The sequence below is a fragment of the Haliaeetus albicilla genome, chromosome 10 (assembly GCF_947461875.1).
Source record: "Haliaeetus albicilla chromosome 10, bHalAlb1.1, whole genome shotgun sequence".
Taxonomy (NCBI): domain Eukaryota; kingdom Metazoa; phylum Chordata; class Aves; order Accipitriformes; family Accipitridae; genus Haliaeetus; species Haliaeetus albicilla.
Genome location: NC_091492.1, coordinates 38083892 through 38111170, shown reverse-complemented (window position 1 = coordinate 38111170; position 27279 = coordinate 38083892). Strand labels below are relative to the sequence as shown.

At 43.9% G+C, this 27279-nt stretch overlaps 1 long non-coding RNA gene across 1 annotated transcript in view; it reads left to right on the top strand.

Moving 5' to 3' along the window:
* The first annotated feature begins 3941 nt into the window (after window positions 1-3941).
* LOC138687471 (uncharacterized) overlaps window positions 3942-27279 on the top strand; it is a 190136-nt gene continuing 166798 nt past the window's right edge. Inside the window, exon 1 of the long non-coding RNA XR_011326662.1 lies at window positions 3942-4186. This is a non-coding gene — a long non-coding RNA (uncharacterized lncRNA). The remainder of the gene's footprint in view (window positions 4187-27279) is intronic.

Genomic DNA, 27279 nt, shown 5'->3' with positions numbered 1-27279 from the left:
TGAGCTAGTATAGAAGAGGCTTGAGCTCTTTCCCAGTCCTGTTTCTGGTCTGTTCTATTGTCGTTAGCTCCTCAACTGCATGCCTCGTTCCCTACTTGTCTGGTGAAATTTTAAGATTTCAGAGCCAAGGACTATAGCATGTTAGTGTGACATCTAACAAGGTAGGTAGTGCTTTAGTCTTTGGCTGGAGTCTTTAGGCCAGATGCAAATGTGATCAGTATTTGGTGCCCTATCTGGTTTGTTTTAAAACACCATATCCTGTCTGGGTATGAGTCCAAATCTCTTGCAGTGCCAAGCATTGCAGCAGGTGGTTCTCTAACGTGGCTGTAGGTGTTGTCATACAAACAATGAACAGGTCCCACAGATAAACACTGCAGAAAGGGTACCTTCACTCTTGGGGTGTAGAGAAATGTGGTAACTGCTTAGAATGCAAAATGTTCTCATTTTATTCATTGCCTTGTTTCCTTCTTCTGTTCCACCCACCTGTTGCGCCTGTCATGAACTGATTACACTCTCAGTTAATAGCAGTTGGTGCTTAAATAAGAGTAAACATAAATGTTCAAAGAATTTCTAGCATACTGGACAATATATGGCTACTTTTATTGACAATATTATCTAATAGAAACAACAAAAATAAGCTCTTACTCTTTCCTCTCATCTCTGCATTACCTATGAATTTGGACTGTGCTCTGCTTAAAAATTACCAATAGATAGATTACAGGATCTGTCCTCTCTGGCCTGTGTCCCGCTGGAAGCAATGGAGTCACAGTCTTGTGGTAACTTAGACTGAAGGATCTTTTATTAATGGAGTTGATGCACCGGTAGTGAAGAGTCAGAGTTGAACATGTGGCTGAATTTGCCTCACTGACCATTCATCTTTTTGGTCTGAAAACTGACTGTGTTTACGCTCTGGTTTCTGGAAGACAGCTACATGGAGCCCTGTGCTGTTGATTTTAATTAACTGCCTGAGTAGAAGCAGCCTCCAAAGGAAGTGTTGAGGCTTTAGCTTCATTGAGAGGAAAGCTGTTGTGTTGTGCAATGGCAGTGATGAGTGTGCCAAGGCTGACTTAGCTTGCAGGTCTGAGAGGTTATTGTTACCAGTTTCCCCATTCATGAAAAGAAATCCCATTCATCTTTCTTGTACTCAATTCTGCTCTCTGTAGGTTAGAGGGATTTAACCCACAGCATTCAGAGTAGGCATTTTGAAGCAGTCGGGCTCATTTGCTTTGTTGACTGTCCCCATCATATCACCTTGACTAGCAGCTGTGTACTGACATACTAGGACTGATAGTCCTCGGTGCATTAGTTTATCTCCCAATTTTCTGCCCTCAAGAGCTAGGTTCTGTAATAGGCCAGGAAGGTTAGAAGAGCTGTGTGAGTGTTAAATGGATTTCTGCAGCTTTGACACAGCCAGAATCACTGCTTCTCAGCTCTGTCATTATTACTATAACAACTTAATTATTTGATTTCCAGTTGCTACTGTATTGTTGTTGTAGGCACTGTATAAACATAAAAAAAATTATGGCCTCTGCCCTGAAGCTCTTGCAGTCTTGCGTGCACAGCAAGACAGCAGACTGATGCAATGAATGCATATTACCAGGCAATTAAAAGTATAAAGCAACAGTTGGGTTTTAGCCTCAGGTCCTTATGGCTGTCAGGTGCTGGTCTTGTTAGTTCAAGTTTGCCTTCTCCTGGATGCAATGGGGCAGGTTTGCTTGTGTATCATTTATGCAAATGTATATACTTTGTTTTGTGTTTAAAATGTAAAACATTGTTTTAGTGCACAGCTTAAATGAGACAAGAAGCCCGAGATAACTACTGGGGGGACTGTCCTGTGCCAGATAGAGCTGAATGGCTGCTGAGAAAAGCCACTGATGGATAGTTGATGATTTTCATTGCCCCATCCCAGTTTCACTGCAGAATCTGATATGAATTATCAAAATATCATCCCCGTGATATCTCTGACTTCCTCTCTTGGCTTCCCCTGGTTACTCTGACCAACATAGTTTAGTTCATAGAGATGTTGGGAAAAGCAGACTCTTGTAGATACTTACATTAACTATGGACATATACAAGTACTCATGTTGAAATAGTCAATAGCTATTATGAAGGCTGATTTTGATTCTGGGAGGTGTCTAGTCAAGCAGCAAATCCAGAAACATGATCTAGACAATTAGTCACAGTAGACAGATAATGAACTGCAACAAAGAACACTCAAAGTCAACAGTTGTGGCAAATTGTTAGCAAATATTCCAGATAAGTAAAGTATTCCAGGAAGTATTGCAAGTGTTCTGGGGTTAGTATGTTTGCATGAACCATCAGATAAGGCTGTGTTACTCTGTTAAAGCAATGATTTGAAGTATCTATTTCTGGTTTGGGGGGTGGTGGGTTGGTTTTGCTTGGTATTTTTTTTAAATAGTTTGACTTAGGCTTGACTTGAAATTTTAATAATTTAACTAGTTGTGGTTAGGCAGTATAACTTTTGCTGGTGTGCTTGCAGTGGTAAAAAGTCACAGGCAGGTATAGTGACATATAGGTTATTAGGAGGCCATATTCCAAGCCAAGCAAGAGGAGATGAAGATACTGTCTGAACTCAGGAGGAGCCAGGAGGGATTGCCTTGCAGGAAGGAAAGATTCAGCCATCAGCTGCCTCCAGTGAGCACCCGCTCGGCTGCTGCCTCTGGGCTCTGGCTTGCTGCAGCTGATGGGTGGTGTTTTGCTTCTGTGTGAAACAGCAGCCCCTGCGAGGTCCTTCCAGGCATTTAGTGTGCAGCTGTTTGACTAAAAAGAAGAGGGGAGGGGCAGCATGGTGGTGTTGCAAAGGAGGAAAAAAGGTTAACATGCCTCTGCATATCACTGTGCTCTGGGCAGTGCTGCGAGAGGTGGCTGTCCCATTTTCCCTATAGGAATAGTGAAATCTGCATAGAATGCCTTTAAGACAAGGTCTGCTTGGCTGGGGAGGTTTGTAGGTATCTTGGTATAACAAAGCGGTGCAGCTTTCTAGTGCAGAGTGAGCCCCAGGCAAAGCTCCAGACAGGAGCAGTTGTGTTGTGTGACTTGCTTTTAGAGATGTGGGGAACCACAAGCTGTATGGGCATTTGCTTCCTTCATAAAACCTAATGTGCTCTACATGACACCAATGAACAGGGTTAATAATTTCTGGGAGGTAGCTCTGTGTATGTCAGTACCTCAAGGCACTGAAATCTGATTAGAAGTTGCTCTGATACTTGTCTGTTAGTGTCAGTGCTGGAGTCTGATAGGTCACGGTTTTATAAAACTTGCCTCTCTTATTTTCATGTCTTCTTGAAAAATCAGTTTTTCTTCCCTCTGTCGCTTTGTTTCATTGCTGGCCAAAGCATGGTCTCTTCAAATACATCATTCTGCATTGGCGTCCAGTCTTTTCAGCTGTTCTTGATTTCAATAGGCTTTGCAGAAGATGTTATTTATATCACTGGAGTTTGCAGGATCTGACTTGTCTTCATCCATATGTAACTAGTAACTCTTTGATAAATTAAAGTTCTACCCAAGTAAGCGTGTAGAATCCCATCATCTTTGGATGCGTTCTTACTCCCTGGGTTTGGGAGAACATCAGCAAGAAACAGGTTTCTTTTGGTACTTTATTTAACAGACAAAAGAAACAAGCCATACCACCAATCTCTGATTTAATTCAGCCATAAGAGCCAGGGTTTGTGTTTTTTGTTTGTTGTGTGGAGCTGGAAACAATTACAAAAGTAGTTTTTTCCAACATTAGAGATCTTTCTTGACACACCAGCCTTTTTGTCTTATCAGAACTTTTTTTGTGGTCTTGCTGCTTTCATGTTATTTTCTTAAGCCCTCTTTGCTGACGCTAAACTTTTTGATATATTCTGCTTTTGAAGTACTCATTATTATTGCCCATTTTGTTCTGGCTTCTCTGCTGTTGTTCTCTTCTTACTGATGGCCTTGCAGACTGCTATCCACTTGCTTTTAATGAACCTTCTCTCTTTCTGAAGCTCCTTCAGAAATGATGCCTTAGTGTGCTGTGAGATTAAATGTAAGGAGGAGTCTTTGCCTGTCCAGAGACTACTTTCTCCATGGGGCAGATTTGTGGCTGGGCTTTGCAGGAATTGGAGATGAATAAGGAGATGGTTGAGACTCTTGGATTTCTGTGCTGCAGTTGCAGGCTTTGGTGGGGAAAACATGGAAGGTAAGTACCACAGCAAAGGAGTGTGTGTGAAAGCAGTCAGTAAGCCTTTTCTTGTCCTGAGTTGTATGTAACTGTATGTTTGGTTGAAATCGGTGCGGTAGCTAATATACTTATACATGGCATGGGAAGGATGGCAGAACTGGGACCATAATTTTTATAGGAATGGGCTTGAAAAAACCAACACTGAACTAAGCAACCCCTTTACAAAATGGCCTTTTCAGGTAAGCCTGTGCAAGATAGACCATGCTTCTCAGAAAACCTAATTAGTCCAGGCAGAATGCCATATTAACCCAGCTGTATTGCTTCTAGTTCCTCACTAGTGCTGAGCAAGCTTACCTGGAATTATCTGCCTGGCTCTATGTGGCAGAGATTCATCCTCCTCCCTTCCCACTGCTTTGGTTACTTCTCCTCAGTTTGGGAAGGAACTGAAATGAGTGTGGCTCTTTCTGTAGTAACACAGGTTGCTGGGACATCCATACTGCCCTGTATTGCTGACCCACCCCTCTTTGTGAGCCTGGCGAGAATGACGGTTGTCACAGAACCTTGGGACTGCTCTCTTTGGGAATGCTGCTGCTTAGACTCCAAGGAAGGAGTCCAAAGTGCTATTTCTATGCTGCGGTTAAAAAGTAGTAGCAGTTATTAGATTTTTTTTTTCCTTGCTTTTCATGGTGGCACAAATAGCTTTCATTTTTAAAAGAAATAATTTTGAATCCGGAGCACATACCTCATCAGTTTGCTAGAAAGGTGAGACTTGGGGTCTGAAAACTTGGGTGGAGTCTCAAGAAACACCCTAGCAAATAAATGGTTAACTAATAAGGCAGAGCATAGAAATAGGATGGAGGAGTGTAATTATCATGGGATAAGCAAATGATTAGAGTGTTATGATGCTCAAAGTATAGCCCTAGAGTCAGGCGCTTAATTATTAATATTATTATTCATGGATGGGTCTTTGTGATGTGGGAAATGAATATTTCTGGCACTGGAAGGAGATGTAAGACACCAGTTTAATATGCCAAGCAGGGCTTACGAGAGAGCGGTGTGCTTCATATAAATTAAATCTACCCGTTAGCCACGTGCTCTCCACTGGGGATGGAGTCTTCCTCCACTTGCTTCCTAAAGCTGCTCATACAATGTGAAATAAAAAAAAAAAATCCTTTTAATATTTTTTGCAGGTAAATCACAATGTTCAAAATGGAGGAGAAAGATAGGTGAAGGAAGACATGGGTGAAGGCTCTGGGCTCGGGGGGGCAGGGCTGAGAGCCTGGTCTTGGTGATGAGCCCAGGTCTGTTTTTCAGGTAGCACTGGCTGTATTCTCCTTTCATTTAGGTACCTCATAACCTCACAAATCATAGTATGCGTGTGGTTAGCAGCACATGTCAGAGCAGTCACCAAAAGGCACTGACACAGCTTTTCTGCTGACATAAGCATCAGCTGCAGCATCCCCAAGGCCAGGCATGCTAATCTTTGTTTTGGAACTGTTGTCAAATCGGATGTTTTGGTGTGTGTTTGTTACATTCCTATGCTGAACTCCCTCGTAGCAAAGGCTTTTTTGTCTGGGACTTAGCTGTACATGATAGCGATTTGGCTGATATATCTGGGAGGCCACTGTGTAAAGGGCTGGGTTACTTCTTATTTGTACAGCAGTATAGACTTAATTCGAACGGGCATCGCAAGCACATCCAGGAAAAATAGCAAATGAGATTGCTGTAGTGAAATAAAGGGAGAAGATTGTTTCGCTTGGCCTCCAGTCACTGAGGGCCAACATCAGCCTTTGCAAACTCCAGCTTGTGAGCTGCTTCTTCTTGAGCAGAGGTGGACAATATGAATAAACATACTGTTTAGACATTAGCTGTCCTTAGAGCAAAGGAGTTGTGTCTCTGTGTGGATAAGGGGGTGCTAGGTAAAGCCTTGTCTTCAGGCAAATAGTACATAATTTAGCAGAGGAAGAAGTGGTGATGTATAAAGTGTTCTAGGGAATGGAGGCTGCGTCCACGCTGAGCACACTGCCGCACTTCTAAATGAGTGATGCCTGTTTTCTTCCCTGTGGGTATCTGGCTTTTTGGCAGTGTGGCTGTTGAAACTGTGTTCATCTTTCACTCCAGTCCTAAAACGATGTGGTCTTGCAAAGTGCCTGTGTGTGTGGTGGGGCAGAAGAGGAGTGGGAGAGATGCCTTTCCTCCTTCTTCTTTCCTTTTTTTTTTTCTTTATTACAATCCTGCTTTTTTGATCTTGCTTCCTGCAATATTATGAGGACTGCAATGGATTGCTATGGCAACTGGCCAACCAGGCCTGCATACTAAATGGAGACACCTCCATGAGGGCTCACAGGGGAAGGAGATAAAAGTGTAAGCGATGCAAACAAACAGAACAAACTCCCAACAACAGCAGTAGCACCACTTGGATGTGTTACACTGTGGGATGGGATGGAGGAACATAAAGAATGAAGCCCAGTATTGCTGGCAGCCTCAGGGTCAGAACTTTTTGTCAGGCACCAGCAGGACAGAAACATCACATTCTTCTGCTCCCCTTTCCCTCCCCCCTCCCTCTGCAGCCTTCACCACAAGCAGAGATCTAGCAGACATGTTGGTCTGTAAATATAGGTGGACTGCTAATTTGCAGGGAGTTGGGGGGATGGCTGTGTGAAATTGGGGATGCAAATGTTCAATTATTGCAGCTTGACAGTGATGAATGGAGAGGGGAAGAGGGGCTGCATGGCTGGGTTCCTCCTCTGGGTACTTCTGTTCTGGTTGGTCTGAGCTGCATCCCTGTGCTGGTGACTCTGGGGAGTGCTGGGCAGGAGGGGGGAGCATAACAGAAGAAAAATGCCTGTCTGGCATGGAGCAGGGACAGCTGACAATAGGGTAGGTCTTCTCTGTTTAATGAAACAGGGCAGAGATGTTGGTTCCTAAATATCTGGCAGAGGAGGCAAGGAGGTGGGGAGGATATATGTTTTTCCCCGGCACGCTTGGCTTTATCTCCACCTTCATCAGTCTGCCATATTGGGTGTTCGTCCAGTCTCCCAGCCACAAGCCCATATGGCAATTGCCCCTCCCCACAACTGGAAGGAGCCAGCCTTTTTGCCAGAGAACGAGGGGGGGGAGTGTGTGGTGGGAGGGAGGGGGAGGCTGGTGCTGCAGTTAGGGCCAGATGGCCCTGGAGGGCCTCCAGCAGCCTGGGGTGCTTCATTGTACACTGCTCTCTGGCTCAGACCTTTTCAGCTCCTTTATCTCAGCTTGTCTTCCCCCAGATCAATGGGCAGTACCTGTTGTAACAGGGAACACTTGAACCTGGCACTGCCATTAAAAACTCATGGGCACTTCTGTCCTGCTGGGCTGTGGGATGAACTGGGTGAGCAGGTGCCCCCAGCTCAAGGGAGGTGGACGGTGTTTGGCCCTGTGCTGCAGTAAGGCAGCGTGCCTGTGGGCCAGGAAGACATGCCAGGTACAGAGGAGTTCAGCAGATGTACATATTTAGCTCTAGTCCCAGGCTGAGGCCTCTTAGAGCTTGGCACAGAGAGTTTGACAGCTAGTGCCTTAGTCACGCTTTTTTTCTGAAATGCTCCATGAGCCTTTCCCAGCCTGTCTGTCTTTACTATCCATGCTTTACTGAGAGCAAACTCCCATTTGTCTTCTGGGGGTTGCTTTGGTGCACAGGGGATGAGAATTTTGCCCTTCACCCAGAAGGAAAGCCACTGTGTGTTAAAACAACACATTTTTACAGGCAGGGCAAAGCTCTTACCTAGTCACCAGGCAGCTTCTTGAAATCAGGTGCAGAGACACAAATCTGATAAAGGAGCAAGACTCCACAGAGTGGAACAGGTGACAGTGAATGCTAGAGAAAGAGGCCGATCTGCTCTTCCATAAAACATAGATAACTTTATAAATTAATGAACCCTGCTGAAAGACAGTGTGCAATGAACAAAATGTTCATTTAGCGGTACTTTCACCCAGTTTCAATGATTTGGAACGCTGCATGGACAACCAAGCAATGTTCTGGGGCTCCAATTCTGGTGGTAATATTTGCAGGTGCTTGCCAAACTGACAGCCAGCAGAGGGGCTGTGCTGTTCTGCAGAGCACTGCTGTGACAGTGACAGGGCCAGCGCATTCATGGTGTGATTCTGCATACAGTGCTTCATACATATCAGTCTGCCTTTTACAGTATGTCTTTGCTGCAGAATTAATGGCTTTTTTTTGTCTTAGCATCCTCCTTGGCCTGTTGTAGATAGCCGGCACTGCAAAACTGCAGGTTAGCTGACTCTGCTGCTTTATTCATCACCAGCCACACTGTGAAGTTGTCTGGGTTCACATCCCATAGCTCTTTGTGCTGCAGTAAGATGAACTACTCTTGAATACATTTTCCAATGAGTTTGTCTGTTCTGTTGTGTATGAAAGTGTTGGAGAGCTGTTGGAACTTGAGCAATTCAGTGGATTTGAGTTACCAAAATGAGAACACCTGTGGTGTTACATACCCTCCTGGGGTCCACAGTAGCATGTTGCTAAAGTTGTTTTGGGGCTGCTCATGGCAGACTTACTGTGTGCACGTCGGAAGGAAATCTCATCCCATTGCTATGTGCACAACATTAACAGACTTGTTAAATACGAGATGCTGAACAAAAGATTTGCACCACTGATTATTTCCTCTGCTCCCTGTGGCTAGGGTATAGCTCACACATTTGCATTGTATTGCTATGGCCTCCCTCCTGCTCTGTGATCTGTGCCCTAAATGGTTGTCACCATGGTCCTCCCGCCGTCATGTAACCAGGTACTCTTTCATACATGAATGAAAGCACTTCAAAGATTTGCAGAAATTGTTCCTAATGCACCGGTGGAGTGGCATATAGGGGCTAAAGTAGGCGATGGAGTCAGTGTCCTGTCTGTTTCAGTGGTGGCATTGGTAATAAATACTAAGGTAGCAGGAGGCATCTCAAATACCGTGATTGGTAACAACTATGTTAATACATAACTAGAGTTTCTAACTGTTTATAAAGTGCATTGAAAAGGACAGAGCTATAACAAGTGTTCTGTATTAACCTTACTGCTGCACACAAGCCCCTTTCAGTGTGGCAGCTATTTAAAAATACTTGATTTGTCTCTGAACCTCTGCAGAGGCTGGGTAATGCTGATCCCAACGTGTGAGTCTGAGGAGCTCTGCAGGAGCCAGGCTTTGAATGCCAACATCGTGTTCCCATGAAATTCTGCATCCTTCCAGAAGTGGGCTTCAACTCTGTGGCCCTTCCACAAAATATTTTCAGTTGATTTTCCTTTGCCAGCTTCAATCTGTTGTTATTCCATTTGTGGGGCTGTACCAGGCTCCCTGTGGTTGGTAATTAAACACGCTGGAAATTCTTGTGCTTTCATTTTTGACCAAAGACCCTAGGCTGGCTGGCACAAAGGGATAAGGTTTGCTGACTTTGGTGTAGGAGGCCCTGGGTTCAGATTCGCTTCCCTTTCTCAGCACTTTTCTCTTTTTAATGAAAACAATAAAAAGAAGAGAGATGTGATCAGAAAGCGCTTGACAAGTACAAAAATATTGGAAATGGGATGTTTGCTGCAAATATGGGATGAAGTTAGAACAGGCTGAGCCTTGAAATGGGCCAAGTTAAATAAGCAGCCAGTCCTGATAACTTGGCCCTTTTTTTTTTTTTTAAGGTTCATACACCCACATATGGGATCTCAAAAGGGTGAGCCAATGTAACCCTAATTGTATCTTATTTATCTTGGCTGTTTAAACAGCTCACCATGCTGTAACTTGGCCCCTTCCACAGTGATTGCATCTTTATACAGTTGACCTTTTCTTCCCCCTCCAGTTTTTTTGTATGTGCTACAAGTTTTCATGTCAGATATAATTATCTGAACCCCCGTAGGCTGTAAGGATAAGGTTTCAGCCATTTTTGGCAATGGGGTTCTTTCCCAGGGCTGCAGATGGGTTAGGTGAACCAGATGTACTCAGATAAGTTTGTTGCAATTTCTCTCTGTTTTTTTGGGTTGTGCTTCAAAGGATGGCCTCTGCGCTTAGGGGTTAGTTGCCTTATAAATTGTAACTTACATTTTCGCCTTTGTGGTGAGGGTATTTTTCATTTCAGAGAAGCCTGGCTTAAACTACCATGTTCTTGTAGGTTCCCTTTTAGAACTTGGGATGTGACAGTTGTGTGTGTTTGCTGGTATGTAAGTGCTTGGACTAAGGTTGAAAAATAAAATATTAAAAGATGTTTGGGAATCGGAGGCGGCTCTGCTGCTGCTGTACTGTATCACCTGCAGCAAGCTCTGTGTAAGGGGCTGCTCTGTAATGGCACCGGATTTACTTGGGACATAAAGACACTGTCTGAGTGTCAGAGCTGTGTGTGCACCACTGCACAGCTGGCCTTCTGCTGCCTTCCCCTGCTGCCCCACCACCACCCAGCTACTCCTGCAGCTGTATCTTAGTCTGATTCTTACAGATTACTGGTGGGCTTGAAAGTAGACAGATTGGTGAGCTGGTTAATTAATTCTGGTTTGTTATTATTATTTATACTGAGAGACTACAAAGAGCTGTCTGAGGTCAGGCTGCCCCTTTCACTAAGCACAAGAAAAGCACACAGGCAGGACACTTTCTGCTTTGATTTGGTTTCTATCTCAGTAGACAAGGGTAGGAAGAAGGACATGTTGTGACCTTGATTTTGCAGAGGGAGAATGGGGGAGATAGCAAGTAAGTGATTTGGCCAAGGCTGTGCAGAGACTCTGGCTGAGCCAGGAAGTAACATTAGCTTTCCCCAACCCCTGTGCAGGTCCCATATCGCAGAGCATCCTTGGATCTCACTGAAGCTTTCTCTTTTAAAATTTCTCCATCTTAGTATTTCCATGCTGAGTTACAACCTCTCCCCCCCCCCCCCCGCCACCTCTCGCTCTCTCACCCCATCTCCCTGGACTCAGAGCCACCATACCAATATTTGCTAGAAACAGCATCATTTTGGAAACAGAGCACAAAATGTGTTTCAGGTGACAGCCCTGTTCAACTGCACCACTTGTAGGGGTGGAAGGGAAGTATAAAGAACTCCCTGGCTTCTTTGTGTCAGTGAGTTTGTGGGTTTTTTCCTCCCTTCTGCAGATGCCACTCAGGAGTACCTCCTGACTTCTGTTAGAGCCCGATTCCCTGACAGAGCCATGGGCCATGCGCTGAACTCTGCTGAGCCCCAGCTGCACTGACTGAGGGTCGTCAGAGCCCATAGTGCTCAGACCCCTCAGGAATTGGCTCCAATTTTTTTTTTAATTTCATGTTTTTGTCTGTTTGGGAGGTGACCAGTGGCACTTAATGTGGGTCAAGCCTGGCAAACTGATCTCCATGGCAACGCTTAATGAATGCCATTGGCTCAGTGGTTCCATCCCTGCATCTCATTAAATTTCAATGACTTTCATGGGGCTTGGACATGTAATTAATATCAAACACATGGTATTCAGCAGGATAAGGTTTAACAGCAGGCAACGTGTGCAGGAGCGGGAGAGTGACATGGGGGGAATGTTTGGGCTCCATCCCCAAACACCACAGGAACAGACAGCCCGTGAAAAAGAAGTGAAAGGCTGAGCCTGGTGGTTGCTGTTCACTGCCCGGCAGAGCCACCGACGGGCTCTTTAGCCCCATTAGCTCTCGAGGAGATTGGGAAACAGTTCTGTGATCGAGGCTGATGCCTGCATGTTAGAGAGTGGTTCCTAGTTGCTTTGTGACCGGTGGCCATCTTGCTGAAGGCAACATAGTCCTGTTGTAGGAAATGGGGTCACGTGTGCTGGCTAAAGGAAACTCCTCCAAGGCCAGGGAGACTACAGGAAGTGGCACAAGGCATAAGACAACTTCAGTTGCATTTCTTTGGATTTTTTTAAATTTTTTTTTTTTTAATTGTGTACCGGTACAGCCTCTGTGGCACATCGCAAACTCTCCCCATCCCCGGCACGGCAGCAGCACAGAATAGCTTCCAAAGCCCCCACAAGAAACCACTGTGGACTGGGAAAAATCTTGTGCTTATTGTTAGGGTTGGGTGAATCATAAGACTCTCTCCAAAAGCAAGCAAGGGAAATTGGGGCCAGAGATGCAGCAGTCGGAGCAGCACCACAGTGTCAGCACAGAGACCACCTGAGCTTCGCACCATCCAGCTGCACAGCAGGGCCAGAGGAGGCTCGTTCTCTAGGGGAAGGGACAGAGGCCAAAATACAGGGGGAGTGTTGAGGAATGATTTTGGGGTTTTGCCAAAATGAATTTGAATTTTGGGCAGGCAGTGTTTGCCTGCCTCTAGTGAAGATCTTAGTCATTTCAGCTGTATTAAAATCTTGCAGCATCTTATCTCCCATGGATTAATGTTATCAGACATGAAATGAAACAAAAAGGTGGGGGGAATGGAGGAAATAACCTCTGCTAATTACTAATATGCAAAATGAGTAATGAGATGAAGAAATAATGTGCTATCAGATACAATCCTGGGGTTTTTAAAACGAATTATTTCATCTTCAGCTGCATTGCTGCTATTCCCCGGGGAATAATATACAATTCCCACAAGGATATGAGGGTATAATTCAGTGGCAGCTCTGGTGAAGTTATATTCAGTTTAATGAACGTCGGCGGGAAGCTAAGATTGAATTATTGCCTGAGTGCTCTGTCAGGTTGCCTCATGTTGTTATGCAGGATATAAAGAAAATTATTATTGACAATACTAAGGAGATTCATTTTGTCTGAGTGAAGGAGGCAAAGGAGGTGTATTGAATATGTGACGTAGTGGGAGAAGGTTAATCATGACTGTAATGTGGGACTGGGAGATCGATCATGCGTGGATCACAGGGATGGATATTTAATGTGTATGTGACACGGCAGGGGAAGTTTTACTGGCTGGGATGCGTGGAAGGGACAGAGTTGGAGGCAATAACGATGACTTACTGTGTGACTAGTAAATAACAGTGTGGGGAGGATGGTATTCAGGGATCCGTGTGCCCACTAGAAGGTGCAGCATGGGGGAGAGAGTGAAGAGGATTTCTGGCAGAGTTAGGCTAAATTCAAGGCATCTACATCTGCAAAGAAAACCCAGGCTTCTGCAAGCTTGCAAATGGCAGTCGGCGATTTACCCAGGTGCTGCTCGTCCTCTCTTGCCATTAGGTGGCAGCATCTTGATGTGCAAAACGTGCTCCTGGAGCATTTACAGAGGCCTTTCACTCCAGGAGTCCCAAAGGCATTTCCAGAGGTTTGTGAGTTTGGGCTCACATCACCTATTCACACCGAGAAATATTGTGCCCAGGTTCCCGATGGGGACCTAGAGTGCAGAGCGGTTACAGCATAGTTATGGCCTCAAGTTGCACCAGGGGAGGATTAGATTGGATATTTGGAAAAATTTCTTCACCAAAAGGGTTGTCAAGCATTGGAACAGGCTGCCCAGGGAAGCGGTTGAGTCACCATCCCTGGAGGTATTTAAAAGACATGTGTGTAGATGTGACACTTAGGGACATGGTTTAGTGGTGGACTTGGCAGTGTTAGGTTTGAGGTTGGACTTGACGATCTTAAAGGTCTTTTCCAACCTAAATGATTCTATGGTGCTGCAAGTGACAGGTGGCAGAACTGGAACCTAAACTCACTTTCTGTAGGTCCCAAATTGTGTCTTTACTTTCTCTGTGTGTTATAGCTGGAGACTCCAATGACATTCTCTGGGGAGTTTGCTCACAGCTTGCTAGGAGACCAGCTCAGGGCCTAGGAAGGGTGACTTCGGGACACAGTGACACATTTCAGATGAAGGATGACAGAGATTCTCAGGGTATCCCTGTACTGTACAGGCAGATGAAACTTTTGGTATAAAGCTGGAGGGCAACGAAGAGGATGATGGATAGCTCTGGGCTCCATATCCCGCACTGGAATAGGCTTGCTGGCTGCAACTGTGGTTGCGTGTGGCATGAGGGAGTATTCTTGTTCAGTTGTCTCTCCAGCAGTAAACAAAAGCTGCTTAGACTCATATAATGTATCTCATTTTCTAGTCTTTGGCCTGCTTCTCCTTCTCTAAATGCCTTTACTATTCAATTTCTTCCTTTCTTCCCTTTCTTTCCTTTTCCCAACCCACTCTGCTGCTTACAGAAGCATAGACAAATTGAGCTGGAAGGGATCTCAAAAGAGAATCAAAGTTATTCTTCTGACTCAGGGCAGGCTCAGCTTTCCCAGTGCCACTCCTGGGAGATGTCCAGCCTGTTCTTAGAGCTCTCCAGGGACAGAGCTTCTGCAGCCTCCCAGACAGTCCAGTCCTATTGCTTCATTATTCCTTACCACAAGAGATGGCTTCTTGGTGTCTCACCTGGACTGTCCTTGGTTCATTTTGCATCCATTTTTATCGCACCCACCATGGACTTGGAGAATAGATTGCCTCCTCCCATTGCCACATCCTTTTCTGTGTTTGAGTACTTCTGTTATATTTCTCCATAGGGTTTTCTTATTCCTCAAGAGTATAAACTGAACAACATCAATTCCTGTAATTTTTGCTTGTAAAACAGTGTCCTGGTTTCAGCTGGGATAGAGTTAACTGTCTTCCTAGTAGCTGGTACAGTGCTATGTTTTGAGTTCAGTATGTGAAGAATGTTGATAACACTGATGTTTTCAGTTGTTGCTCAGTAGTGTTTAGACTAAAGTTAAGGATTTTTCAGCTTCTCATGCCCAGCCAGCAAGAAAGCTGGAGGGGCACAAGAAGGTGGCACAGGACACAGCCAGGGCACCTGACCCAAACTGGCTAACGGTATATTCCATACCATCTGACATCCCATTTAGTATAGGAACTGGGAAAGTGGGGGCAGAGAATCGCCGCTCGGGGACTAGCTGGGTGTTGGTCGGCGGGTGGTGAGCAATTGCCCTGCGCATCATTTGTACATTCCAATCCTTTTATTACTACTGTTGTCACTTTATTAGTGTTATCATTATTAGTTTCTTCTTTTCTGTTCTATTAAACCGTTCTTATCTCAACCCACGAGTTTTACTTCTTTTTCCCGATTTTCTCCCCCATCCCACTGGATGGGGGGGAGTGAGTGAGCGGCTGCGTGGTGCTTAGTTGCTGTCTGGGGTTGAACCACGACACGTTGGCCCATGAGTTATAACTAATAAACAATATGTAGTGTATGGTATCATAATAAATATTAACAAATCACACAATTATTAATGGGGAGACTTGCACAAACATGTACTTACACATAGAGCAGGATTGTGTAAGACTTGTTTTCTCAGGAAACCAGCTGATAAGTAATGGATGGTTTGGAAAGAAGGATCTGAACATTTTCAAACTTCCAAGAAATGTTTGCTTAAAAATAGACATTAGAAATGCTTTAAAAAAAAATTATTTTTTTTCTTATCTTGCCCATTCCTACACAGGAAATTCATGATTTATTTTTCAGAATTCCAATCAAGATCTCATTGCACATACTCAGAAGGTAGAAGTCATTGATTTGAGGGGTTTGTATCATTCATTGAACTTTCTGTATTGAAAAATGTAATCTCCAATTTTGAGTGCCATTAGGGTAAAGGGGTGTTTGCATCTGGAGCACTGGACGAGGCCCATCTTCAGTATGAAATAGAGTCAGCACCTATTAGAAGGAAATGAATGTATTGAAATTTAGTGCAAACTATTATAAGCAAAGCAGCTGGTGGTCTTGTTTCAGCACATTCCATTAGCTTGCAAAATAGAAGGAGATCTGTCCAAAAATCCTTTTCACATTTTTTCTTGCCATCCACAAACAACTTCAAAAGCGGACTAAATTCAGTCTCCTTGGACCTGTACACCACATTTCACTGTCATATTTTCTTGGAAAAAAATCCTACAACAAAATGTGGAGATGATTGTTTCATTTTCTCAACCTGTCACTCACAGCGTTTGATCTGCCTGTTCAAAGTGCAGTCAGTTGCAGTCAGCATGTTTCCATTACAGACACAGGAGCACCCGCTCCAGACCATCTAGAACTTCTCCAGTGGTGGGATTCAGAACAACATGGAACATTTTATTGGTTTCCATCTGCTGAGATGAGAAGAGTGGTAGGCAGAGAAATAAATAATAGACAGAACAAATTCTCTAATGGCCAAACGAGAAGATATTCTCATAAATCATAGACTACTTTGAGTTAGAGGAAACCGCTGAAGGTCATCTTGTCCAATCTTCTGCTCAAATTCTTCATCAAACATATTTGAATTTTGATATCCTAGACCTCACTGTCACATTCCTACACTGTTTTTTTTAAGATTTACCAAAGTCCCATGGGTAGCTTCTTTCTAAGTGCAGTTCTGCTTAGAGCATCTTATGTTCTTGATATTTCTCTTTATTGCAAATAGCAAGTGACAGTCCTCAGATGCAAAATTTGGATCTACATTCAGAATCATAATCGCAGGAAACGTCTGTGCTAAAATGGAGCTGAAGTTGAGACAATATATCAGTAATTTAAGAGTAAAACATTGCAATATGTATCATTCCAGAAGTGTGTGTACCCAGGGAATTCAGAATTGAGATAAAACTTTTAAAGGAATCCAAATAAAGGAAAGAATGGAAAACCATCTAAAAATACCTAACTCTATGTTGCAGGGGTACAGATCTGTTACTATTATAGAGAAGTCATAGTACTTGTGGTCAAAATTAGACAAATACTAAGGCACACTAAATTTTACACATTAGAATTTTTTTTTCCCCCCAGGATCATTTGGAACATGCTGATGATAGAGACAGGTATCACATTTCTTAATGCATCTCAATCTTAATTTTTCTTTGTGAGCCAAATAGTAAAATATATTTGTAAATTCACCAGTAATTCCTACTGTAAAATCAGAATCCAACGGTTTTTTTCTAAGTAGATACCAAACTTTTTCTTATGAAACAAAGATGTTTGGTTTTTAGGAAAGTCCATTTAACAACAACTCGGCTCTGAACTTGTGTACCTGGCACGTGAATGGAGTGGATGTGGATTGATGTATGGAGAGAAAAGCAAAGTCTGTAATGAGATTTGTTGTTTTGCAAGTGTGGTGGTCACAGACCTGATGAGAACCTGGCAGTAGCTTAAGTCATAACTGACAACAGGCACAGAGTGATCACGCTTTAATTTTAATTTTTTGTATGGCAAAATATGCGAGTCACAGGCAGGACATGCCCCCAGTGTTCAGGTACTAAATTGGTTCTTGTGAGACTCTTTCTTACCTCATCCCCGTCTCCAGCTAGAGTCTTGCAGATCTATTTACATCCTATCAAAGTCAATAGGAGGGTTGTTCCTCAGAGCAGGCTTTTGCTTTTTCCTTTGTTTTGGGGGGTGGGGAAAGAGGGGGAGATATGCAGAGATGCTATTTCCAAGCTTTCTGGCATAGAGAACAGTTGCTGCATCACACCAGATACCATTTTGAAAACTGCAAGGCAAAGGCGCTTGCTGAAATCTGTTGGTGCCTGCTGGAGGCCAAAAAACTGTTAGCAAAGACAGATAAATTAGAAAGGCGACAACTGCATTCCCTGGCAAAAGGCTACTGTAGTTAAACGTGCAGAAGCAGTGGGCTTGGGGACTGAAAAAGGGAACCATAATGGGAAGACACAACTTGTAAAGGTCTGCGACCCTTCCTTCTAGCCTCAGGTCGGCAGTGAATGAGACTAATTCTCTCATGGCTGCTGCAGGGTGCTTGTTCTTTGGCCACATTACCACATCGCTGTGCCTAGCACAGAAGCTGCTTCCTGTCAGAGGATGTGGCACTTGTCCCCCATTTTCCCAGAGTACTGGTGGAGGCAAACTCTGTATCTCAAGCCCACCTGTCCTAAATCTCATGCTTGGCACCCAGGCCAATTTTTTTTTTTTGTGAGAGGGAAGTACCCGCTTTGGCCTTGTAGAAAATCAAGCAGGTTAGCACAGCTTTGTCTTAGGTCCTGAAGGATTGAGAGGGAACCAGGTGCTGTGAAGCTGGGGGAGGAGACTTCCTTCAGCCAGAGCCTTCTGAGCACTAGTGCACAAGACCAGCATTGGCACGATCTGATCCAAGCTTGCAGCAGGGAGTCTGTAGAGCCCCAAGTCAGGTGCCTCTGCTATTGCCCTGGGCATGGCAGTTCCCTTGTTTCCTGTTCAGGGGCCCAAAATTGCTAAGGGCTTGGCATGGATGGGGAGTTGTGGTCATTGAAACAACTCAGAAGGTCTGGTTTCCAGCTTCTGCTTACAGCTTCCTGACAGGGACTCCAGCTGAGCTGCTGGTAGCGTGGAATGAAAAGCTGGAAGCCCAGGGTTTCCAGGGTTCTGGCAAATGAAGCCTTGTCACTGAAATATAGTTCCAGCCTCATGTCTGGAAAGATGGCAAGGCCCTTTTGCTATGTGCGGGTCTCTCTCTCATATTATCCAGTCAGTGTGTTTGGGGACTCTATGCATTAAGTAGATTTATGTGTTTAATAATTATTAGTTTCAAAGATTTACAATGCCCTGCTGCTGTTTCTGTGACTCTGCCTCCCTGGGGGGTTAAGAAAGTGAAAATCCTTCATCAAGGGAAAGGAAAAAATTAGGAACTTTAAATCTTCCATCGTTTGGAAAATAGGAGAGAATGTGGAGAGAATAAACACTGGCTTTCTGAATGTTGCTGTCATAGGTGAGTGCGTGCATATGTCTTGGGGTTGCACATTACACACGTGTTTAGAGAATGTGTAAAGGTCTGGATATGTTTGTCTCCTCCCTCTTTGCTTTAAAAGAGACATTTAAGACAAGTTAGGGGGCATAACCAGAGGAGGCTCACAGCTGTTCTGCCACTGTTTTGTTGTGCAGTGACCATTTCATAGAAGGAAGCAGCCCTCATTTATCAAGAAAAAAGGAGTGGGATTTACCAATAAGAAGATACAGCTACTTCTAATACAGCCTCAATGTTTTACGTCATCTTCAAAGCTGTCTCTTGGTCTGTACTCATATCATCTCCAAAGCTGGCTCGTGCCAGAGCAAGTCCCACTGTGTGAACTGGGGCTCTCCTTCTCACGTAGAGTGATTATAGTCACTAAAAAGTAAAAGGGAACACAAAGGGGAATTTGAGAACTGAAATGCCTGTACGTGAAGCTTATTAACATATTCCTATGTGGATTTGGTGCAAAACCCATGCAGATTCATTAGATAATACTACTAGAGGCATACAGACTTCAGCATGCAACTTACAGAAATTGAATTTAAATGACCTATTTTGAAATGAGGGTTGGATTTGGAAAGGAAAATAAAACCACTTTGGATGACATAGTTATTTATAATAGTGAAAGCATTAATGAATTTTGAGCTAATCCTGGTTACCTACAAAAATTAGAGGTTGCACAATAGAACTTAAGTAGAAGTAGCATGAAACTGGAAAGCGTGTGATGCTTCTGGGACGAGAAAGTTTAGAGAAAATGTGTGTTGTGAAAGATGGGAATTATACAGTAAAGGATTATACTTCCAGAGTTTTCTGAGGCTTTCGCATTTCCAGGGTCCCAGGCGGATGACAGGCGTGTAGGAAGCACTAAAGTTCCTTCCATAAAACAAGTCCCGGAATCACAGGAATAACGGGGTTGTACGGAAAACTTTGTAAGTGAAAGCACAAGGGCATATCTCTCTTCTGGTAAAGGGAGGTCCTTATTATGCAGAACACAAAGAAGTGCTCTTTAGTTTGGAACTAACATTAGTGAGTGCTGAGGACAAGAACTGCATGGTGAAATAGCAGAGCTCTGAAAGGCAACCAAGCTTTATATCATTTCAACGTTGAACTCTGGGCACCTACTTACCCCAGCTCCTCAGCCTCCATCAACTCACGAAAAGTCTTTTGTCTTCTTCCTCCTCCTGACCTGAGCAGTCCCAGTGGCCTTGGTAGGAAGAACTGAGCTGTCTGACCTGGTTTGCATACCTAGGTGTGCAGACTGCAGTCTTGCTACCAGGCTCCTACTGACATTAGGGGGTCTGTGGAACAGAAGTTTATCTTGAAATTTGGCAGCACAGAGAGGTAGATAATATTTGAGTGAAGTTGTGAAGAGTTTGCCAAAATGCCCTCAGGGCCTTAGCAAATTGCAGCTTTTGAAGGACTAAGCTGCATTTTTTTGCTTGTGATTTAATTTTAAGAAACCCAGCAGAAAAATCCCTTTGTAATTGGCCTTGCAACCTTAGGTTGCCAATTCAGATTTGAGCAGCACGGTCAAGACAGACTCCCAAACTTTGGCTCATGGACAGCTGTCTGGAGGAGCAGATAACAGCCAGCCTGCAAAACAGACCCTTTATATGCAGGGAATCAAATACAGCATGCTTCAGGAGCACACGTGTCAGCAATGTAGCATCTCTGCCACCTCTTCCTGCAGTAGCAGCTTCTGGTCTGGCATGAACAAGTGTGAGGAGTGGCCAGTGTCTGGGCTCTGGCTGGCAGCTGCAGGGGCTAGGCTGGCCCACTCTGAGCATCAACAGGCGACAAAATACAATCCCTGCTCCTAGTGCAGATGAAAAAAAACTGTCCATGGACACTACAGTCTGAGTTCACTGTGTTGAGGAGGCTGTTTAGCAGGCTGTGTACAAAGCTTTCATGTGGTGCCAGTGGTTTGCAGGGTTTGGGGCTTTGTATGCTCTGGCTATAGAAGGAAGCTGCTCTTATGTCTGATAGATGAAGAATCTGGAGGGCTGTTTCTGAACTTGGAGTAATCTGTAACCTGACTTCAGCCAGTTTGCTTTTCTACTGCAGTCGTAGCAACAGGGTCTTGCACTCAGATAACCAACTCAAAGCAAGTTGGTGCTGTTGTACTGCTAGTACCTGACATATTCTGTGCATAATTACAGAGAGTGACGAGCTTTCCCACACTACCAGCCTCTTGCTTGTAACTGCAGGGGTATGCAGGACTGGAAAGCCCCTTTTTCTCCTGCACCAGCATTTGTAAGTGTCAGTGCCCTGTTCCCATGTGAGCTGAACCCCTTCTTGCACGCGTAATGTTTTAACACCTTTAAGGAGTAAAACATCACACCGTAGAGGGGTGCTCTGGCCTGAAATGGCCATTTGCTAGGCTATGTTTGCAATCCCAAGAACGAGAGCGAGAAAAGGACAAATGGAGAAGAGAGGGTTTTCTGTTAAGGGCGGGGGGGGAGCAGTGAAGATGCATGTGTGCACAAACATGGTTGAAGGTCTTCATTGTATCTGTTTGAGTATTTGTATTTATTATGCTGGACCTAAACATTTGGTTTTTCCTGCTGCTGTTATCTCTACGAGCTTTTTGTGCCTGCTTCATGACATTAAACATGCTTGTTGATGTAAGTGGTACACAGATACCTTTATGTGCCTCCAGCCTTCAAGGGATATATGAGGACATAGGACTTTACAGTATCCTAGATATTAAATGCTTGCTTCAGTCATCTTTTTCTTTTTTTTCTCTAAAGAAGAAATGTTTTGATTCCCCCCCTGGATTAGTGCTTATTGGCCAAAGGTGTCTCAACCCACTGTGGCTGTAATCTGTCCTACTCATAGCAGACACGTTCAAGAGAGTGGAGAGGCAAAGGAATCATCATCTTACCATCGTTGCAGCCAGAGTACTGCAGTGTGTGTCCCTGCCCTGGCTCCCAAATGAGTAGTCAACAGACTGATTTTGATTTCCAGAAGCCTCCTGTTTCTCAAAATGCTGGGAACAGAGGAGAAGAGGTGCTTCCCGGCACAATATTACTTAGGAAAAGCAGATTTTTGAGTCAGCTCCTCCTCTTGTGTTTTCATACTCTTTTTGACTTACGTCCAGAGATGCTGTATCTGTGCCAGGCACTCGGTTCCTTGGTAACCTAAGGGTGGGTTGGATCAGCCCCCCTCAATGACAGTCTCCCGAGTGCCTGTCTTCTCGTACTTTTAGAACAGAAGGCAGGAGTTGCGTTTCTTCAGATGTGGCTGGAAGATGATCAGGATTGTCTGTAGCTCTGGCTCAGCTGTGTGTGATGTGTACAGGACCCAATCTCAATAAGACCTGGACTGAAAACTTGGCCCTGCTGAAGTCAGTGGGATTGTTTCATTTGAGTTACTTCATTACTTAAACCCGTCTCTGGCAAATGCTGAAGATTTATAGTTGTATTTGCAGCATATTCTTAAAGCATTTGCAACACACTTGTAATAGGACTACTGTTTTATTATCATCCTTCTGTAGTCAGTACAATTGTTCTACTTTTAAAATAACAAAAAGCTACTATTTAATATTTTAAAATGGATTCAGTTAAAATCGGAGAGTTGCATTACAGGCATAATGTCAAGATATGCTTAAAAGCATGTGGCTGCATTTAAACATTTCTGCAGGTGAAATGCAACTTCATTCTTTCAGTCCCAAATAGGAACATGTAAGGAATGTAAGGACAAATAATAATGTCTCCTTGTAAGAATGGAGCTCCTGTAGTATGTTTTTCAGCAGGCTGTGCTTACTTGAGAACAAGACAGTTGCTGTTTATGCAGAAAGTTCATTCATAGAAATGTAAAGGCACAATGAATAGCAAAGAGGGGAACAGTGATAAACTGTCTGTGCCAGTTAGGTGCTGCTGAATGAGTTTCTGCATCCTCAGCTTGTATGAGAACCTGGGATCTCTGGCACTTGCCATTTACAGCACCATCTTGTATGGTAACCTGGTGACTTCATGCTCGAAAAGAGCACTCAGAAGATTAAAAAGGTCTTTCGTGGCTTCTTCTACCTTTCTTTGATAGCTTTGCATAGAAAAATGTAGCTATACCTGAAGAGGATTAGCCTGCTATGTATCTGTATGGGTTATTATTCTATCACTCGAGATAGAGAATTGCATGCCAGCAGTTTACTGAATTCTTCTGTCGGGCAGTTGTGACAGTGTTAAAAAGTAGGTCATTTGAATGCATTGCTGATAACAGTAATGGATTCACACATCAGCTGGCTGCTCCATACACATGTAACCCCTGCCCAATGTCACCTCCAGAGTGGTTCAGTCCCACACAGTGGAGTGTGCCATTTTGCTAATGCACATATGCATACTTTGCATTTCAAACTAAGGAGAGCAGAGAGCTTAGAAAATGCTAGTAATAGCTATTCCCTACAAAAAATTCTCAGACCTGGGGTCTGTCAGTAGCCATTCGGGAAGGCTGCATGGCTGGGATATATGAAGTGGTATCAGGATTAGAACTTGCTTAAAAAGTTAAATGTTGCAGGGAGGCTCTTTAAAATAAATAAATAAAAATATAAACCCCCCTCTTGCTATCTTTCTGGAGTACACACACCAGAGGATACATGTTCAATAATGTCTGTGGGCTGCTCAGTCCCTGCAGCATCCTTTGGAGCATCCTTTCTGCTTCCCCAGCTGTGCTGCAGGGTGCGCTGGTGAAGTGGGGTGTGTGGCTGACACTGACCCAGCTCCAGGGTCGGTGGGCTGAAGTGACTGGGATGCTCAGTGCCTAAGGGTGCAGGCTCTGTAATCAACAGCTCTGCATCGCTTTGCATGAGCAGTTGTTTCTTCCTACTTTCAGGATAGCTTGAAACTAACTTCTGAAGGTTGAAATCTTAAATACTATATATACTTCCTTCTGCTGTCCCCCGAACGGCCTAAAGCGATGGCAATAACCAAGAGCAGCCAGGAGCCGTGAGTTACATTCGTATGTCCTACAGTAGCTGTAGTTGAGCCACATGAAGCAGCAATAAGCCTCTGCCCTGCCCAGGCCAGCTCCTCAACAAGCAGCATTGAGTTAGAGAGAGCAACTGCAAATGTAGTTATGCTAGCAGACCAGAAAGGCAGTGGCAGAGCTTAGGCTAAGGAATTAGCATCATCATTTGGCTGCTGTGTGCAGAACAAGAGGTGTGACCACAGACTGAGACATTTCTAGCCACTGTAACCATCCTCTGGTGAAACAGGCTTTAGTTCCCATGGAGAAGATAGTTCACCTGTGAAGCAAAATCCATAACCTCTACTTGATCTCACCTATGAGAACCACAGTAATTTTGTGCTTGCTCTCCAAAATGAAACTAACTATGGAAACATTGCAGAAATAATTTGCTTTTAAACTAGAAGAAGCAAAACAAAGCAAACCCAAGTCTAATCTCTTCTTAGAACCCACTTGTTCATGTAAAACACAAGGGCTGGGGTAGGTGTACTTTGAAGTGCAAGTTACGAAAGCCCAAGAGGTGAGCTAAAAACCTGCCAAAATATGGTAGAGGTGCAAAACACAGAGTTAACTATTTGCTAATTGACTGTGCCACGAAAGGAAGAGGGCGTTACTCAGGCTGTAGAGTGTGCCTTTCAGCAGTAGTGCTGGACAGTACAAAATCTTGCTTGATAGGTAAAAGTAGCCTGGTTAAGGTCACACACAGCCTTTGCCTTCCCCCTTGGTTCTGCTACGATCAAGAATCATGTGTGTCTCTTAACTACTTAAAAATATTTTATTGTTGGATTCGCTTTTCTTGTATAAAGATTCAGGAATTGCTGATGAGACCAAAACCTGCAGCTTTAGAGAGAATGTATCTGAAGAGTCAGCAGCGATATGCTACCGCAGGCTGATTCTGTGCGTGCCTGTGGTAGGAGGTTAGCTCTTCTAGCGCAGCATAACGCAGCAAGTTGATGGAAAGCTGAGTGTGATGCAGGCTTGGCTAATTGGAGCACTCCTGGGAGGATATGAATTGCACAGTTTCCATAATGAGTGGAGAGAAAAGATAGTTTACATCCCCTAATGTAACAGCGTCAGGACAAGATTAATAGCAGAACCACAGCAGCGGTGTCTATCAGACACTTCATTATTAAAGTGACTGAGTTTCGCTAATGGTATTTTGCTGGTGATGGGTGCTGTGAGTCAGTAGGCAAAATCCCTTCCCTGAGTCTCCCCCAACTTTCTTATCACCAAAGTCCAAGCTTATAATGGACACATGAGCACAGAGATTTTTCTGTTATGAGATGCAATTAAATTGTGGTTCAGCTTCCAAACTGCACTGGAAATGGAGTCATCTGAATTCACGACTGCCCATGGATCTTTTTATTCTGCTGTTGCTTTATACAGGGTCATCTCAGGAAAGTTAATGAGGAGTCATTAATTTGAGGTTAGGGAGATGAACTGGATTTGTGTAAACGTGCCATTTTCCTTTGTGTTTTGAGCACGCTATACACTCTGGCCAGGTTCTTAGTGATACTAAGCTGTATCTCAGCCTAGAGAATGCTTGTGCATACAACTTGGGCATCACGAATTTGGCAGTCACCTTTGTTGGCAGTTATTACTCTGGAATGGGATGGCAGGGAGTGTTACAAATCAGCATGTGTGCACCAGGCTAAACTGAGAGGCCTTTGCTCTGAGAAGAGTTGTAGGGTTAGAAACCAAAAGAGGTCATTTTGCCATCATTTCAGATATTTATTAGAATACAAGCTGTGGTGGTGTTTACAACCAGAGAGGGAAAAGACCTTTGAGTCCCCGCTGCTCTAGGTAAAATGTATGCCTTTTTGCTGCTGGTTTTGGCAAAAATTACAATCAGCAATTTCTTATGATCTGTGCTGGCAAAAAGGCTGTGCATTTTTCAGATACCGTCTTTGCGGGAGATGCCTTTTTCACACAAGTACTACTTGGGTTAACACTAGATAAGTGTCTCTAATCCCAGTGCATGATAGGTAAAACCTAATCAGATACTGGTGAAGTGAAAGTTTTAGTGCAAATTTAGATCATTTTTGTCTGTAAATCTGTATCCCCTTCCTGGACAGATTTGTGTGTCTGTTGGCACATGCACCCTCAGCTCTTGCAAGACATGGTGCTGACTGCCCAGATTTAAGACCCTCATTGGTGCCAGAACTCTACCATTTCCAGTGTTTGGTATGGTGATAGCTCTGATAAACTTGGAGGCCCCATTTTGCTCTGTCCTGTCCTGCTGTAGAGGCTTGATGTGCTCCAATCTTGGCTTGGAATGAAGCAGAAGGTGAATCTAAAGTGCAGTAACTGTTTCTGAACAAATCCCTGTAAATACTCTGTCATTACTCAGAGAGAGTACAATGGCAGTTCTATGTTCTGTCCAGTAACTGAGAGGGGAAACTTTTGAAGCCAAAATTACAAAATGTCCTGAGTCTGCTGTGAACAACGTACATGCAGTCTGAAGAATTTTTCTCTGCAGTTACCACAATTACACACCTATGGAGCAAAGAAACTGGGAGTCTGGGGGTGCCCTGGGCATGCAGACCTCTTTCCTTGTGGCAGTCCATGTGCGTATCCGAAGATGGTCACTTAACCACCTGCCTGGCCTGCTCTCTGAGCTTATTTGTTTCTTACTGCGATTGCCCGGGTCATCTTAGAGTGCTTGTAAACAGAGCACGTTTCCTTCTCTCTCTCTCTCTCTCTTTTTTTTTTTTAAATGGAGTTAACCACAACTCAATATTTGTATCATTCAAACTCAATTAAAAGCACACACAAAAAAGTTCATGAATAGTCTGCTTCTAATGAAGAGGCATACTTTCATAACAGCCGATGTTCAAAGATACTTTTAACAACGAGACCGAAGGATTTACGATCTAAGTATTTTAGTCATTAGAAAATTGGAATTGTTTCTTTGGAGAAAACAAACAGGCTTTGGGCTCTTCCTAAGAGCAGTATGAACTCAGCGGCTGGCAGCTAGTTAGCCCCCCTGCAGTATGAATTAATGATAAAACTGCTTTCGTTCAGAAGGGAATTTTATTGGGCAGGATGCCGGGTACCAACACAATGAGGTCTCCAGGCGCCCCTCCCTCTAGGGGTCTTCAATTACACTTCGTAATGAGCACTGTTTCATTAGTGAGGAAAGCAAAAGTCGGCACTAATTAAAATTAAATTAGGACACACTCAAGTTGTGTCACACAGTGTGCTGAGATATTAATAAAAAAGAAGCTGCCTTGAACAAGCATGGACCAAAGGGTCAAGTGATAACAATTAAAATATTGGATGTGATGTCAATGCTGAATTTTTAACACTCCAGTTTTGGCTTTGCAGATGGAAAGACGATGTCTGGACTGGTTTCTGTAAGTTGGAAGAGGTATTGCATCTACATCTGTCAACATAATGTCTGACAGAACATTTTCCTAAAGCTTGCATACTTGCCAGACTATTTCACAAGAACACATGCATGTGCACATGTGCCTGCAATCTGGTGTTCATGCATGCTGTTGAGCTGACGTGTGAAAATAAGATGTACATGTCACGTGAAAACCC